The sequence below is a fragment of the Benincasa hispida genome, chromosome 12 (assembly GCF_027475165.1).
Source record: "Benincasa hispida cultivar pf3 chromosome 12, pf3_genome.v1.1, whole genome shotgun sequence".
NCBI classification, from domain to species: Eukaryota; Viridiplantae; Streptophyta; class Magnoliopsida; order Cucurbitales; family Cucurbitaceae; genus Benincasa; species Benincasa hispida.
In genome coordinates this window covers 58,695,064-58,713,703 of record NC_143489.1, presented here as the reverse complement: position 1 = coordinate 58,713,703, position 18,640 = coordinate 58,695,064, and the positions used below count along the sequence as shown (strand labels likewise).

Below are 18,640 nucleotides of genomic sequence, written 5' to 3'. Positions count from 1 at the left end.
CTGGATATTTATAAGGTAGTGAAAACGAGTTTAAGACATTTTTCATATTAAAACATAAAAAATGAATTTAATAATATAGGTTAAATTTATGGTTAATGTTATGGGTGATTTTGGAATGAGGCATATAATCAGCATAAAATAAGAATAAAAGTAACGAAGTCAAGAAAATATTAAGTATTGGACCAAAAATGGACCTACAAGAGAGAGTTAGTTCATGTCAAAATCGAAATTATGTGTTCGGTCTTGGCCTCAGTCAAGGTCAAGGCTAAAGCCAACCATAGGAATATTTTAATAGGACAATCAATTTCATTTTGCAAGGCTTTTCTTAATATTTTTAACTCATAAGATAAATCTAAATCATTAATGCCAAAAAAGGTATGATGTTTTAATGTATTTTCAAGATTAATACAATATCTTTTCAAATTATCATCATTTATTGACTTTAAATTTTCATATCAAATAAGAAGTTAAAAATATTTTCATATACTTGAAATTGTTCAAATCTATTTTTAAGAGAAGAAAATGTTTGATTTATGATGTAGTAAAAATAATCAATTCTAAAAGAATCTTCAGATGATCATGTTTGTATTTCCATATATTCGCAATTTCTTTAGCTGAAATCATAGCGTCTGTGAATTGATCTTTTTTTCTTTAAATCATTCTTTTTTCACAAAATATTGATTGTATTTCCATATCATTTGCAATTTCTTTAGCTGAAATCATAGCGTTTGTGAATCCATTTTCTCTATATTTTTATAAAAATGAAATTAAACCTTTTAAGTGATCTAAAGCAACATCAATATGCTTATCTATATGTTGTAAGACTTACAGAATTTACAACAAATAAGATATCATACCATATAGTCATGCCTAATAAGAATTCAAAATTTTCAAATGCATAAGTAGTTAAACAATTAGCATCATTTTTCACTTTAGGATCTTCACTTGTTTCTCCTAATTTTAATAAAGTGTTCCTGATTTGAGGCACTTGAAATCTGATTGCTTTAACACTTTTAATTCGACTTCCCCATCGTGTTTGTGACAATGGTTTGATAATTAAGTTGGTTATATGATCTAACAAAAGTTTCCACAGTTCTATAGATGAAAAAAATAAAGAATAAATACGTTCTACAACTCCAAAAAATAGCATAGCTCTATAACATGAGCTAGCCATGTCAGAAAGTACTATAGATAGAGATTATGGCAACTATAAAGTGTATAAAATGCTCCAAGATTTATTTCTATTATTTTTTTTTTTTGTACACCTTGTTGTTTTCTTTTCATATTAGATCCATTATCATATCCTTGTCCTCTTATATTCGATGTATCAAGTTTAAGATCCTTAATTGTGTTTATAAACACATTAAATAAACAACTTCCAGTAGTAATCTTCAACTTTTAAATATTCTAAAAATAATTTTCTATTTTTATTAGACTTGTTGAAATATCGACGCACCTCAATATAAGAGACATTTGTTCTTGATAACTTACATCAGGAGTACAATCTAATATAACCGAAAAATATTTTGCTTCTTTAATTTTTTAAATAATTATATTTTTTATTTCAAGTCCTAATCGTTATATGAGTTTATTTTTTATATTATGTCCAAGATAATGAAAGTGATTTTTTTTATTTTGAATATAATGAACATGTTCTTACATTATTGGATCAAATTTGACAATTATTTCAATTAAGCTTAAAATTTTTTCATTACTTTCTTGATAATTTTTTTATTATTTCCTCAAAATGCTCAATTATTTTTAGCAAGATTTTCAACAACATTAATAATTTATGTTAATACTTTATTCCAATGTTCTTTTTCTTTATTAATTAATTCTTAAACATCTGTCACAGAAAGACTCAAAAACAAGAAGAACATTGTTGTAGGCAGTTGAACCATTGTCGACATCTTTCTGTTATGTGTCATAACCACTAGAGTTCATCGTTGACCATTGTGCCTGTATATAAAAGAAAAATGAATATGAGATGAATGTAAGAGAGAATAAGAAAACGAGAGACAACAAAACATTCGTTCTATAATAATTTTGAAGAAGAAGTAATAAAAGAGACCCTCCTGATTTGCACAGTGGACATAGGTCTTTGGCCAAACCACTTAAACTCCTGTGTTCTTTCTTTCTAACTCTACGATTGTTTAGCATTTACTAAAGTATCTTTTACACGATCGTGTAGTTCCTATCGTATCGTGTACTCGATCATTTAGCTCTGTGTCCAATCTTCTATACGATCGTTTAGCTCTTCAGCTATCATCTACACGATCGTTTAGCTCCAGTCAACTGTCGTCTACACGATCGTCTAGCGCTTCGTCCTATCATTTACATAACTGAACTATCGTTTAGTTCTTAGAGCTTCGTCTACACGGTTGAGCTGCCATCTGGTAAACGATATAAGAGTTTCAAACCTCAAGCATTCAGCCTTCCCTGACTTTTGGATTGTGGAGACATAAGAGTGGATCAGGATCGAGTAAATAGTCAAAATGATCTATAGTACACGAATAAGGTTAGATGTCTTATTCTGGTAACACTATTGGATGCGACTCACTTTGTAGTTGTTACAATCTTTTGTAAAGTGCTACAAACGAAGTGATCTTGATTGGTTCAGTATTGACATAGGAGTGAGGGCGTCCTATGTAATGAGTTTGCATAAGATCAGACCAAGAATTAAGTCACTCTTACTTTATAACACTATTTACTGTTTAAGACTGACTATTTCAAAGTGATGACCTAGGTAACTTGACCTTAATCTTGAGCTAACTATGAATTCCTGTTTATTTGGGATTATCCCTAGATTTGCATGGGTAAAGGTTGACTCAACAGCATTGGCTCAATAAGTATCCCATTTCAGGGGTAAGACCGCACTACAAGAAATTTGACTTCTCCCGACGTCACAATTCGTCGAAAAAGTGTGGAAAACGTGTCGGGAGAGCCTCTCCCGACGAATAAAAGGTCATCGGGAGTTTGGTTGGGAGAAACCTGTCGAGAGAGGAACTCCCAACGCACTTTAAAACGGCGTCGAAAGTTAGTCGGGGAACTCCCGATGCACATATAGGGCGTCGGGAGTTCCCTGACTAACTCCCGACGGTTGTTCCATGCGTCAGGAGTTCCGTAACTCTTGACGGTTTTATTTAATGCGTAAGAGTTACAAGAACTCCTGACGTAGTAATATATGCGTGGGGAGTACATTAATTAGTTAAAAATTGTCTATCGAATATTTTTAATTTATCGTTTGTAATTTTTTAAAATTTGATCTGAATAACCTGTAAAACATAATAAACCAAATAAAGATTCATATAATTAAACAACAAAAATGAAGTCCATATTATAATAAGTAAATAAAAAATTACATTATCCAAACAAAGTCAATACTAGAAGTTCATAAACATTCATATCACAAACACATAGAAGAAATAAAATGAAAATAACGTCTAGAACACGTCTGGAACACAACATCTTCAACAATTGTCCCAGCTCATCTCCGAACAACATTCTACAATAAAACAAAAACATTCAAATTTCATATCGGTAAACATCCACAACATGTTCAAACTTCAATACGGGTGTAATGAAACTCTACTCACCCCCCATGACAAACATGGAACCTCCCAAACATAAAAAACACACAAAACGAGTAAACAATGACCAACACATATAAAACTCAAACTTTGTCCCCAAAATGGTTTAAGCCAATCTCAACCCACCCCCAATAACACATTAGAACTTCGTAAACATTCATAAACACACAAGAACTCTAAGTTCAAGGACAAAACGGGTGTAATGAAACTCTACCAATCCCCCATGATAAACATGGAACCTCCCGAACATAAAAAACACACAAAACGAGTAAACAATGACCAACACACATAAAACTCAAACTTTGTCTCCAAAATGGTTTAAGCCAATCTCAACCCACCCCCAACACATTAGAACTTCGTAAACATTCATAGACACACAAGAACTCCAAGTTCAAGGACAAGACGGGTGTAATAAAACTCTACCCACCCCCCACAACAAACATGAAACCTTCCGAACATAAAAAACACACAAAACGAGTAAACAAGAACCAACACACATAAAACTCAAACTTTGTCCCCAAAATGGTTTAACCCAATCTCAACCCCCCCCCCCCCCACAACATATTAAACTTCGTAAATATTCATAAACACACAAGAACTTCAAATTCAACAACAAGACGGGTGTAATGAAACTCTACCCACCCCCCACGACAAACATGGAACCTCCTGAACATAAAAAACATACAAAACGAGTAAACAAGGACCAACACACATAAAACTCAAACGATGTTCCACGAATGCTCACATTTCCTTTGAGTGGATGCTAAGCTACTATCTAAGGAATAACAAATTTAAAACAGTTTATGATGTATTTTAGTTAACAAAATATATTTCAAAATATACTAACCTAAAGTATCATCCACAGAAGATACCGTGTTGCCTAGATACATCTCCTGGAATTCTTCATTAGCCTCCTGTTGCCTATTAGGGATTGACATCGTATCTATACAACACAAAAAAGACAAAACAATATTAAATTAACAATAAATACGTGTAACCTAGAGAAAAAGAAAATTGAGTAGATACATCATTACTCATCATTATAATCTAATTCAAATTATTCATCAGCACTTGAACTGTTATTGTGAGATAATTGTTCTTCATCATTGTTTATGAAGTCATGATCGCCATGTACAATAATTGGTCTTTCCATAACTGTAGGATCAACGTCAACTCTGCATAAAGTAACCTCCTCAATGGTTTCATCCACTTGGACTCCACCAACAATTTTTAGTAAATCTAGTTGTGCGTTTTCAACATCATCCACTTCTGGTACATCCCATATTCATTTATTTTGAACTACTTGAACAACTTTTTAATTGCTACCATATTTGATGTCATCAATGTAAAAGACTTGTTGTGCTTGGATAGCAAAGATGAAGGGCTCATCGACATACCAAAAGTGTGATGTATTGATCGATCTGTATCCTAAATCCACATGTGTCCTATTACTTTTGTTGTTTTCTGTGTTAAACCATCTACACTTCAACAAGAAAACGCGTCTTCTGTTCGCATATTGGAAATCTAATACTTCGTCTACAACACCGTAGAAATTGTTATCCACACTTGCATTCTCACTGATCTCCCCGGCCACTAGGACTCCACTATTTTGTGTAGATCGATGATTATCATGCTCTACAATATGAAATCGTACCCCATTAACAATGCATCCATTGTAAGAGTGTACCTCAGACAAAGGTCCCATTGCAAGTGAAAAGAAATCATCGGAGATATCTTCTCTCTCGCGCCGTTGTAGAACCTGATAATTAATTATACTTTAAAAATGACTACAAAAAATGAATCATCTTTCAACTGTTGCCTACAAAATGACTATGTATACCTGGGATTTGAACCAATCGGGAAATTTGCGTTGACATTTTATATATATAAATTAGAGGCACTTTGAGCTTCATGACGAATTAACCTTAAATGTTGTCACAAAATTGATCATTTAAATGTTATATCAAAGGAGTTACCCTAGAATTTATAGAAAAGGAAAAAGTTTGAAACGTACTTGTGATAGTCAGTTATTTCTTTACAATTGTTAAGAATGTACCAATGAGCAATACGCTTTTCCTCCACTGATAGCGTCCGTAAAGTTAACGCCCCTAATGGTCGTACCCTCTGCCTAAATAATTCAAATTCACCAAATATCTCATGATCGGGAATTATCATCATTTCGTTCATCTCTATTGAATCTCATTTCAATCCCACTTAGATATCGCGAGCAGAAGTTCCATGATTCATTCATTGCATATGCTTCCACTATAGACCCCCCAGGACATGCTTTGTTCTGTACAAATTGTTTTAATGTTCATAGAATTCTTTCAATAGGATACATCCAACTGTAACTAACTAAACCCACCACTTTTGTTTCATATGGTAGATGAACTGCAATGTGTACCATTACATCGAAAAAGGTAGGTGGGAATATTTTCTCCAACTTACAAAGTATGACTATGATGTTTGCTTGTAATCTGTTCAAATCACTTACACATATTGTCTTTGCACACAAGTCGCAAAAGAATGTATACAACTCAACAATAGCAGTGGATACGTTATTCGGTAGGTATGCTCGAATACCAATAAGGAGTAGTCTGTGAAGCAACATATGACAGTCGAGTGTTTTCAGCCCTGATATTTTTCCATCTTTGTCATTCACACATCGTGTTATGTTAGATACGAATCCATCAGGAAATTTCACTGATTTCAAATACTTACAAAATGAAATGCATTCACCATTTGTTAATGAGTATGTTGCGTGTGGTTTTACAAATCTGTTATCAACCTGTATCAAGTGTAGGTCCTTTCTTATCTTCAAATCTTGTAAGTCTAATCAAGCGTTCGTTGTATCCTTTGTCTTTCCTTCAATATTTAATAATGTGCCCACCAAATTATCGCATATTTTTTTTAATATGCATTACATCCAATTTATGTCATAACAATAGTCTGGACCAATATGGAATTTGGAAAAAAAATACTTTTTTTAGTCCAGTTTAGAATTCGTTTTCTTTTTTCATCTTGCTTCGATGGATGTTTGCTAAGTACAGAAAAGTTTAGCATATTTATTTGTTGTAAGATCTCTTCTCCATTCATTACGATTGGTAGAGGTCTACGTTCAACTTTTCCATCATGTTGTCTACTTTGATGCCAACTATGATTCTCTGGAAGATAAAGTCGATGTTTCATAAATGATATTTTTCCTCTTATCCCGAAGGACGAATTATCTTCTTTGCATATTGGACATGCTTGATAACCTTTTGTACTCCACCCAAATAATTCACCGTATGCAGGAAAGTCATTAGTCGTCCATAATAAGGTAGCATATAGTTGAAAAAACTCACCAGTAACAGAATCATAAGTTCGCACACCAATTGTCCATAACTCTTTCAACTCTTCAATCAACGGTTGCAAGTAAACATCAATTTCCTTTCCAGGAGATTTTGGACCAGGTATAAGCAAATACATGAAGAAGTTTGTTTCCTTCATGCATTTCCAAGGGGGCAAATTATAAGGAATTATCACCACAGGCCACATACTATAAGAAGTGCTCATATTTCCAAACGAATTGAAGCCATCTGTAGCTAATCCCAAATGAACATTTCGGGGATCTAAAGCGAAATGAGGAAATTCATGATCAAAATGTTTCCACCCCTCTACATCAGTTGGATGTCGCAATACATCCTCCGTTTCAACTCGCTTATCTTTATGCCATCTCATGTCAGAAGCGCCTTCTTTTGATGCAAACAATCGTTTTAATCTTGGTATCAATGGAAAATGACGCAATACCTTATGTGGTATTTTTTTACCCTTGCCATCATTAACTTTGTACCGAGACTCACCATAAACGGGGCATTGTTGCAAATCTGCAAACTCTTTCCAATACAATACACAATCATATTTGCACGCATGAATAGACTCATAACTTAGGCCTAAATCATGCAATTTTCGCTTGGCTTCATAAAAGGAAGTAGGTATAGAGGTGCCAGCTGGAAACGCTGCTTTTAACAATTCCAGCAACATGTCAAACGATTTGTTACTCCAGCCATTGAGAACTTTGATATACATCAACTTCACTAAAAAGTTCAAGGACGAAAATTGCGAACAACCAAGGTAGAATTCTTTACGTGCTTCGGTCATTAAATCCTTGAATAAGTTCGTGGTATCTCTTTCTTGACCATTAAAGGACATTTCATTCTCAATCCTTCCTTCATTTGCATTTTCGTTTTCAATTGGAACTTATAAATCGTTTATAAGATTCAACATCTCATTTTCTTCGACAGCATTACTCTCTATACTATCTACTTCAACATTTGTATTGAATGCCTTATATGACTTCTAAATAAGTTTATTGGCTCTCCATGATATACCCATTCACAATATGAGGGAGATATTCCATATGTTAATAGATGTCGTTCCACAATATCTATCTTTTCCCAAATTGAATTCATACAATTCTTGCATGGATATCTTATTCGTCCGGAATCATTAACATGAAACTTTGCCATATCTAAAAACTGGGATACTCCTTCTCTATACTCCACTGGTAACTTATTTCTTACTTTAATCTATTCTTTATTCATCCTTAAAAATAAATCTTTTCTGATCAACTTGTGATCCAAAATAATAACCTGGATTAGAGGACAAAGTACAAAGTATTTATTAAGCATGAACTTTGATTAAAAATTTCCAAGATTGTTCGGAGTATTTAAAATTTTAACTAATTTATAATACGTGATTTGACTTTTTTTGCCCCTAATGTTATTGATGTTTTTTCCCTAAACTAAGTCCAAAATTAAGTAAGTTGAAACATCCACAATCCATGATTTATATAAAAAACAATGCTAATTAAAAACAATCCACAATAACATTCATACTCCAAAAAATTGCATAAATTGAAACATCCACAATTCATAATAACAACTTAATCCACAATAACATGCTATAAATTAATCCACAATCCACAAAAAATTGCATAAATTGAAACATCTACAATCAACAATAACAACTCAATCCATAAATTAATTCACATTCAACAACAATAACAACTAAATCCATAAATTGAAACATCCACAATCCATGGGAATCTTGTATTGGTTTAATTTTTGGAGCTTTTGAAAATGATATTTGGAAAGTCAAATTAATTTACATTCAACAACAAATGAGAATCGATCAATAATGATTAATTAAAACATATACAATGATTAATTGACACATCTACAATAACACAATAACAATTTGCATAAATTATTTAAATCATGAATTTTCAATTAATCAATCAATAATGATTAAATTAATATACAAGAGAAAATAATGATTTAAATAAATACACAAAAGAAAATAAAATGAGAAGGTTATCGACGGCGGTGACGGGCGGTTGAAGGCGACAGCTGAACGAGAGGAGGAGACGACAGCGGCGACGGGCAGTTGATTGCGGCTGCTGACCAAAGGGAGAAGGCGGCGGCGAAAGGGTGGCGGTGGCGCGAGAAAGGAGGGGAAAAATGGAAGAGGGAGGGAGAGAAGTGTGGGGAGGGTGAATGGGCGGCGGCGGCGGGGAAGGAGGGGAAAAATGGGAAAGGGAGGGAGAGGAGTAGGGGAAGGCGAATAGGCAGCAGCAGGGAAGGAGGGAAAAAATGGGAGAGGGAGGGAGAGGAAAGGGGGGCGGGCGAAGGGGCGATGGGGGGTACATTGGCGGCGCGGGTTAGGGTTAGGTGAAAGGGAAGAAATGGAGAAAAATGGGGAAGAAGGGATCTGGTTAAACCAGATCCCACCTCGACGTCGGGAGATCTGTCGACGTATGGCGTCGGGAGTTCCCCGGGAACTCCCGACGAGTCTTTACAGCATCGGGAAAGATTGTTTCTCTCGACGACCAAACTCCTGACGCTCAATTTAGGCATCGGGAGAACTCATTTTTCTTGTAGTGCCGGGTAGATAGTTGGGGAGATAGGATACAAGACGAAATTCACTCCTACCCGTTTTTAGGGATAATAGAGACGTTGTTCCTTTAAATGTTGACTCTGGGTCTTAAACAAGGGGCCTCACCCTCTCATTGGCTCGAGAGAGACTCAGTTTAGTGATTGGATCACAAACCAATTGTTCATTAGAGGATCAGTGAGACTTAAGGAGCAAAATGTAATCTCAGGGGTAAAACAGGATTTGACCCAACCGTTATTATGAACAACCTGTGAATGGTTAACTTATTAATCATGGTTATATTGAGTAGACATAATATATCTACAGTGAGGGGAGTGCAATTACCGAGCTTTAGTGAAGTGACCTGGTAGTTAATGAATGATGGTTAATTAGGTTAAAGAGTTTAGCCGGTTAATCGTGTATCGTTGGAGCCCATGATCTATAGGTCCATGAGGTCCCCCTACTAGCTCATATCCGACTAAACCTTAGAACAGTGTGACGAACGAATTGAAGTGTTCAAATTCGGTTTTTGGAGCAAAGCGTTAAATATATACAATATATTTAACCTAATATTTAATTGTGAATTAAACATAAAGAGAGAGAAAATATGAGATATTTAAATAAGATTTAAATATCAAGATTATTAATTTGGATTCATATAAATTGGGATAAGTGTTGAATTTAATATTAAATTAAATTAATTAAATTATTTAATTAATCATTTAATATTAATTTAATTTTAAAATTGATTATTAGAATTAATGTTGAATTTAAATGGAATTGGACAAAATTGCATTAAAAGTCAAATTGTTGACTAGGTAAAAAATGCAATGGAAGTTAAATTGTCAAAAGTCAAAAGTCAAATTTGTTGACTTTGGATTTTGAGAGTCAAACTTTGACCAAGTTAGTGGAAAGATTCAACATTTGTGAGTGGGAAATATCAACTTTTGCATGGATAAGTGTTGCCTTTAATTGAAGACATATATCCTACTAAATCCCACTTTGAGTTAGTGGATTTTTTAGTGTCAAATTCTCATCAAACTCAAAGTTGCATGTTTTGCATGTAATGGTCTTTAAAAGGGAGTGTTTAATGAATTTTAAAACTCTTGGCCTTAGTGAAAATTGATGAGATTATGTGATAATCTCATTATTTTTTCTCTCTCAAAGTTTTAGCATTTTTCCTCTCCAAATTAGTCACTCACCGAATCTCACCATCCCTTCTAAGGCCGAAGAATAGTCAGAAAGACTCTACGGTGGTCTATGAACCGTTCGTGGGGAGATTAGACATAATTTGGAGAAAATTCAAAGTCTACAAAGGTTGTATTCTTTTCCCCCTTTTATCTGATTTATTTGCATGCTTATCTTTATAATTAACCTAATTAGAGTGCTTTAGATCTGTTTTTTCTTCCCATAGAGTTATATTAATGGTTGAGATTTTTAAGGAAATTTGAAAGAAATGATGAAGAAAAAGATACAAGGCTAATAAATTTAAAATGTCAATCAATCAAAATTGAGAGAGTTTATGAGCCATGAATTTTTTTTTTTTTTTTGGTAGTTTGTATTTTCAATATTATAGAAAAATTTTTATGAAAAGGAATAAGTATATTATTTTATATTTTATATTTTAAATTTAATTTCATTAAAAATTAAATATATATATATATAACCCTTCTAAAATGGGATCCTTACCCGATCACCTCATTTATCAAAAGCTTAAGTCGATCATGTATTTTTTATAAGAGTAATACTTGAATGCATCTATCTGAATGTATCTCTCTTAATCACATGATTTTTTTTTCTCTTTAAGTAATATTTACTACGCAAGAACTTGTAATTGAACACTGCAAGTATTTTTATTTGTTGTAATTTCAGTGTTCGTTTACAAAATTTTAAGAAGAAAAAAACAAATTGACATCCTTGGGCGGTGGACGTACGTTATGTTCCCAAATAAATAGATATTGTTTTTCTTTTCAAAAAAATACAAGTCATTCTTGTTTAGAAGGTACAAAAACAATCTTCTTCATCTTATTATTATTATTTTTTATCTTTTGAGGATAATTATTGTATGTTATCGTAATTTCTTAAATAGTTTTAAAGAATAAAAGCATCTTTATCTTAGGCTGGGAACATGGAGGTCCATGGCCATAAATAATTATCTTATCTTCATATTGTTTAATACAAATTTTATTATATAATACTTAACCATGGTTAGAAAACATCATACAATTGTCCCATGTTGATCTGCTTAATTAAATAAACAACAAATTATAAAAATTATAAATTAGGTCTATTATATAACAACTCCACTAACAAGAAAAATCTTTGAATATTAATTCATGGTAGATGTGGAGCATGCAAACTAAAGCATCACTTTATTTTATTGATTTTTTATGTGTATTACATCATTATCTTTAACTATAATTAAAAAAAAGTACAAAAGTTTGATAATAATTTTTTTTTAAGTATATTTATGGTATTTTATTGTAAATGATAAAAAATTAAGCGAAGTCTAAATATAATTTTGAAAAGAAAAAAAAATATTTAGTACACTGATGTCATGTCTGTATCTCGGTTGAATTTTCCACCAGAGACAAAATTGGAATTGTATTTACATGATCCATTTTATTCAACAAAATTCCCAAAAGAGAAATTAATCGTGAAATAATTCAAGGAGAAATCAAACTTGTCTTTCAAAATTAACCTTTCCTAGGAAACTTTGGAAAGTTGGGGACACTAAAATTTTCAAATTTGTAAGTTTTAAGTTGTTGCAATCTTGGACCATAAATAAAAAAAAAATGATCTCTTTCATGTATTTTAAAATATTAATACTTTATTATAAACGTTATATGATAACAGATACCCGTTAGATACTTACCTTAATGTCTATTGATCATGTGTCATGCCCCTATTTTTCAAAATGTTGTCCATGTATCTCAATATTACACATGATTAGTGTTCACGTAATCTACCTTCTACATGTCTTGCCTATAAATAGTAGGTTTTGAAAGATACACGTTAGGCAAATTTCAAAAGTGGAGAAATCCATAATTTGTTATTTTACTTATTTTTGTTATTTATTTTATTTTATATATTTATATATATTATGTTTAATTTATTTTAATATTTATTTATTTATTTATTCCATTTATTTATTTTAATATTATATTTTATTAGCATCCGTGTTCCCGTTGTGCTCCTCAAATTCACAACACGTTATCAGCACGAATTCCTATCATTTTCCTTGCTAACATAAGTCCTAAAGGTATGTCGATTTTTTCTTTTTCGTTATAATTAATAAATTTAATGTTATTTTGCATATTTAATATCTATTAAATTTCTAACATAAATAAAATATCTTATGATAGTGCTGCCATGAAAAATCTTGCAAAATTCGAATTTGCAACCCTTGATATTAATGACAATAATTATTTGTCATGAGTGCTCAATGTTGAAATCCACCTAGATGTTATGAATCTTGGAGAGACTGTTAAAGAAGGAAATACAACATCCAGTCAGAACAAAGTAAAAGTTATGATTTTCCTTCGTCATCATCTCCACGAGGGATTGAAAATTGAGTATCTTATAATAAAATATCCCTGTTTCTTGCGAAAAATTTTGAAAGAGAAGTATGATCATAAAAAAACAGTTATTCTTCCTAAAGCTCATTATGAGTGGATGCACTTGAGGCTACAAGATTTCAAATCAGTAAGTGATTACAGCTTCGCATTATTTAAAATTAATTCAAAATTATTATTATACAGAGAGAAAATTATTGGTGTTGATATGTTAGAAAAGACATTTTCTACCTTTCATATCTCGATTATGCTCTTACAACAACAATATCGAGAAAAAGGTTTTAAACAGTATTCTGAATTAATTTCATGTCTTCTTGTGGCCAAACAAAATAATAAGTTATTAATGAAAAATCATGAATCTTGACCAACCAGAATGACGCCATTCCTTGAAGTCAATGATGTGAATTTTAATAATTATCATGGTCGAGATCGAGGTCGTGGTCGTGGTCGTGACCGTGACCGTGGTAGAGGAAGAAATAATTATTATTTTCGTAGTGGTCGGTCTAATAATTCAAATTTCAAAAGACCACACAAAATGGTGATCACAAAGGAAAATTTTCACAAGATAACAGTTCAAAAAGTGTTGAAAATAAATGCTTCTGATGTGGAATGACTGGGCATTGGTCACGTACCTATCATATGTCAAAACATTTAGTTGATCTCCATCAAGCCTCCCTAAAAGAAAAAAAAAAAAAAGAAAAATGTGGAAGCAAATTTTGCATACCAAGATAATGACATATTTGATCCATCTCATATGACAAATTTGGATGTGACGGACTTCTCTGAATCTCTTGAAGAGAAAAGTGGCAGAGTTGAAGGAATATCAAGTGTTTCATTTGACTTTGAAAATATCTAGACTTAATGTTGTTTTTTCATCTCCATATTTTTTTTTCTCTTCGTAGATGTTAACTTTTAGATATTCCAAATGTTGTTTTTCTTCTTGTAATTATTTTCCTTTAATGAAGAAACTTGGATCATTTTCATATGTTGGGTGACTAAAAAATGAGTAAAGAAGATATATGTCTGGCAGACAATGCAAGTACATATACAATACTTACAAGTAGAAAATATTTTTCCAAATTGATAATGCTAGAACCAAAAGTCCATACAATCAGGTTTTGCAAACCTGATTGAGGCTTTGGAAAAGAAAATATTATTTTGCCTAAGGGAACAAAATTTACAATTGACAATGCATTGTTTTCTAGTCAATCAAAGATAAATCTACTTAATTTCAAAAATATACATTGCAATGGTTATCATATTGAGACTGATAGTAAGAATAATGTAGAATATCTATATATCCTATCTACGATCTCAAATGAAAAACGTATACTTGAATAGTTGCCTGCTTTTTCTTCTTGATTATATTATACTCATATACGAGTAATTGAAACATATGTAACAATGAACCTGAAGTTCATGAATCTAGACATATTTACAATTTGGCATGACAAATTAGGTGATCCAGGGTCTATAATGATGAGAAGAATTATTGAGAATACAAATAGACATCTATTAAAGAGCCAAAAGATTCTTCAATCTAATGAATTATCATGTGATACTTGCTCTTAAGGAAAAATGATAATTAGACCATCGCCAGCTAAAATGGGGACTAAATCACCTACTTTTTTAGGACGAAATCATAGTGATATATGTGGACCCTTTAACCCACCAAGTGGACCATTTAGATATTTTATGGTATTAATAGACACATCCAATAGATGGTCACATGTTTGCTTATTATCAAGTTGAAATCTTGCATTTGCAAGATTACTTACTCAAGTAATTAAGTTAAGAGCACAATTTTCTAATTAAACAATTAAAACTAGTCGTCTTGATAATGTTGGTGAATTTACGTCCCAAGCTTTTGAGAGTTATTGTATGTCAATTGGGATAAGTGTTGAACATCTTGTAGCTCATGTTCATATATAAAATGGTTTAGTAGAATCATTTATAAAACGTTTGCAGTTAATTGTTAGACCATTGCTTATGAGAGTTAAGCTTCCTACATCTGTATGGGGACATGCTATTTTGTATGCAGTGTCACTTGTACGCATTAGGTCAGTAGCTTATCATAAGTACTCACAATTACAATTAGCTTATCACCATAAGTCAAATATTTCCCATCTGAGAATTTTTGGATGTGGAGTATATGTTCCAATTGCTCCACCACAATACACTAAGATAGGTCCTCAAAGGAGGTTAGGAATTATATTAGAAATGATTCCTCATCAATTATCAAATATTTTGAACCCCTGACGGATGATGTATCTAATGCATGATTTGATGATTGTCATTATAGTGAGACAAATTTTTCAACATTAGGAGGAGGAATTAAGAAGTTGGAAAAAGAAATTACATGGAATGCATCGTTATTGTCTCATTTAGATCCATGTACAGATTAATATGAACTTGAAGTTCAAAAGATAATTCATTTGCAAAATATAACAAATTAATTACCAGGTGCATTTATAGATGCAAAGAAAGTAACTAAATGACATATATCAGCTGCAAATGTTCCATCGAAAATTGATATCCCAACACAACAAGTTGTCACTAATGAGTCTGAAACACGCTAGAAGTATGATAGACTAGTGAGTTCCAAAGATAAAAGTCCTCGAAAAAGAAAAACTATAAATAGTCAAGAAGATTTGGTTGAGGATGTAAATACCCATGAAAAAATTCTCGACATTACTAGTGAGGAAGTTGAAATACCTAAAGATAATAATGAGATTTCAATAAACTATGTCATGACAGGAAAAATATGGAACCAAACTCATGTATTTATTGACAACATTTTTGTGTATAATATTGCTCTTGATATTATATCTAAAAATGAGGATTCTGAATCAAAATATGTTGAAGAATGTCAACATAGAAAGATTGGTTTTAATGGAAAGAAGTAATCTAGGCAGAATTAAAACCACTTTCAAAACGTAAGGTTTTTTTACCAGCAGTCCAAACACTAGAAGGTGTCAAACCTATGGGATGCAAATGGGTATTTGTGAGAAAAAGAAATGAAAATAATGTGGTCACAAGATATAAAGCAAGACTAGTTGCACAAGGTTTTCACAAAGACCTGGTATTGATATGATGAGACATATTCTCCGGTGGTAGATGCAATTACATTAAGATATTTAATTGGTCTGACTGTGTATGAAAATCTAGATATGCATCTTATGGATGTAGTCACAACATATTTATATGGATCTCTTGGTAATGATATTTATATGAGAATCCCAAAAGGATTTAAGGTACCTGAAATATATATATCAAATTCCTGGGAATTGTATTCAATAAAGTTAAAAAGGTCATTATATAGATTGAAACAATCAGGACGAATGTGGTACAATTGTCTGAGTGGATATTTGTTGAAAGAAGGATATCTAAATAATCCAATATGTTCATATGTTTTCATAAAGAAATCACAGCCAGAATTTGCTATTATAACTATATATGTTAACGACTTAAATATAATTGGAACTCTTGAAAAGCTTTACAGGCAATAGAATATCTTAAGAAAGAATTTGAGATGAAAGATCTCGAAAGAATAAAATTTTACCTTGGCTTGAAAATTGAACATTTACCAGATGAAATATTTGTTCATCAGTCAACTTATACAGGAAAAGTTTTGAAAAGATCCTATATAGACAAAGCGCATCTATTGAACATTCCAATGAAAGTTCATTCATTAGATGTGAGGAAAGATATATTTCGACATCGAGATGATAATGAAGAACTTCTCGGTTCCAAAGTACCATATCTTAGTGCAATTTGTATCATGTATTTGTGCACTTATGTATCTTGCTAATAATACAAGACTACATATTGCATTTTCAGTAAATTTATTAGCAAGATATAGTTCTTCTTCAACTAAAAAACATTGGAATGAAATTAGACACATTATCTCTAAGGAACGATTGATATGGGTTTGTTTTATTTAAATAAATCAAATTTTGATCTGGTTGGTTATGCAGATTTTGGATATTTATTTGATCTACACGATCTCAAATAGGTTATTTATTCACATGTGGGGAAATTGTTGTATCGTGGTGGTCAGTAAAATAGACCATAACGACTACTTCTTCAAATCATATTGAAATTCTTGAATTCACGAGGATAGTCGAGAATGTATATAGCTAAGATCAATGATTCAGCACATTCGTGGAACATGTGGTTTGTCTTCTAGTAAAAATCTTCCAATAATATTATACGAAGATAATACAACATGCATATCCCAAATCAAAGGAGGATATATTAAAGGAGAGAATAAAACATAACTTCACCAGAGCTTTTCTACACTCATGATCTTGAAGAACATTGTGACATCACTGTACAACAAATTTTTTCGAAAGATAACATGACAGACTTATTTTAAAAGACATTATCTACCACAATCTTTGAAAAACTATTACACAATATTGGAATGTGGTGACTCAGAGATCTCAAGTGATATTTCCATGAGGGGGAGTAAATATAATTTTTAGGAATATAAATTATATGAAATATATACTCTTTTCTCTTCACTAGGATTTTTTTTCTCATTGAAATTTTTTTCCTAGTAATGTTTTAAACGAGACATATTTCATATATATAATAAGCATCTGAGGGAGAGTATTATATTATATGATAATAGATGCCCATTAGATACTTATGCTTAATGTCTATTGACCATGTGTCATGCTCCCATTTCCCATGTCCACGTGTCTCAACATTACACATTATTAGTGTTCATGCAATCCACCTCTTAGTTGTCAAATTTCCTGTAAATAGTGGCATTTGGTGGATTTTGGAAGATACACACATTGGGCAAATTCCAAAAAGTTTGGAGAAAGTGAAGATTGGTGAGAAATCTAAACTTTAACTTTTGGAGAAAAATTTAGAGAAAATTTTATGATTTCATGATTTTCTTATTTTCTTTATTTTTGTATTTTATTTAGGTTATTTATTTCATGTCCATATATATTTATATTATTTTATATTTATTTGTAATTTATTTATATTATATATTATTAAATTTATTTATTACTATATTATATTTTTTTCCATATCTGTGTTCTATTGTGCTTCTCAATTTTACAAGAGTATTCAACTAGAGTATTAAAATTGTTTGATATCTATTTAATTTTTTTAAAAAAAATTAAGTTTATAAACACTATTTTCTTTTAGAAAAAAATTGTTTATTTTTTGTATGAAAATTTTAGAATTTAACTGTAAATTTAAATCTTCCCTCAAGAGAGCTTGACTTAGTGGTATTGGCATGACCTCCATCCTAAGAGGTTAGAGGTTCAATCCCCCTACTCCGCATTGTTGTACTAGAAAAAGTTTCCTTATGAAATATGACAACAGATAAAAAAAGAAATTGTGGGCAAGCCAACATAATTTTTAAAACTAAAGACGAAAAATCAGACAACTATAAAATTAGGTATAATACAGGACATTTGCAATCAATGGCGATTTAAATATGTTATTTTGTAGGTATGTCGCCCATATTTAATATTTCGCATATGGCAACAACTTCAAATTTGGATTTATAATTAATTTTTGTTCAGGAAAAGAAAG

The 18,640-nt window shown here is 31.7% G+C and overlaps 1 pseudogene; it reads right to left on the bottom strand.

The window, feature by feature from the left end:
• Positions 1–4,647: 4,647 nt before the first annotated feature.
• On the bottom strand, positions 4,648–8,173 carry LOC150032095 (uncharacterized; annotated as a pseudogene).
• Positions 8,174–18,640: the final 10,467 nt, after the last annotated feature.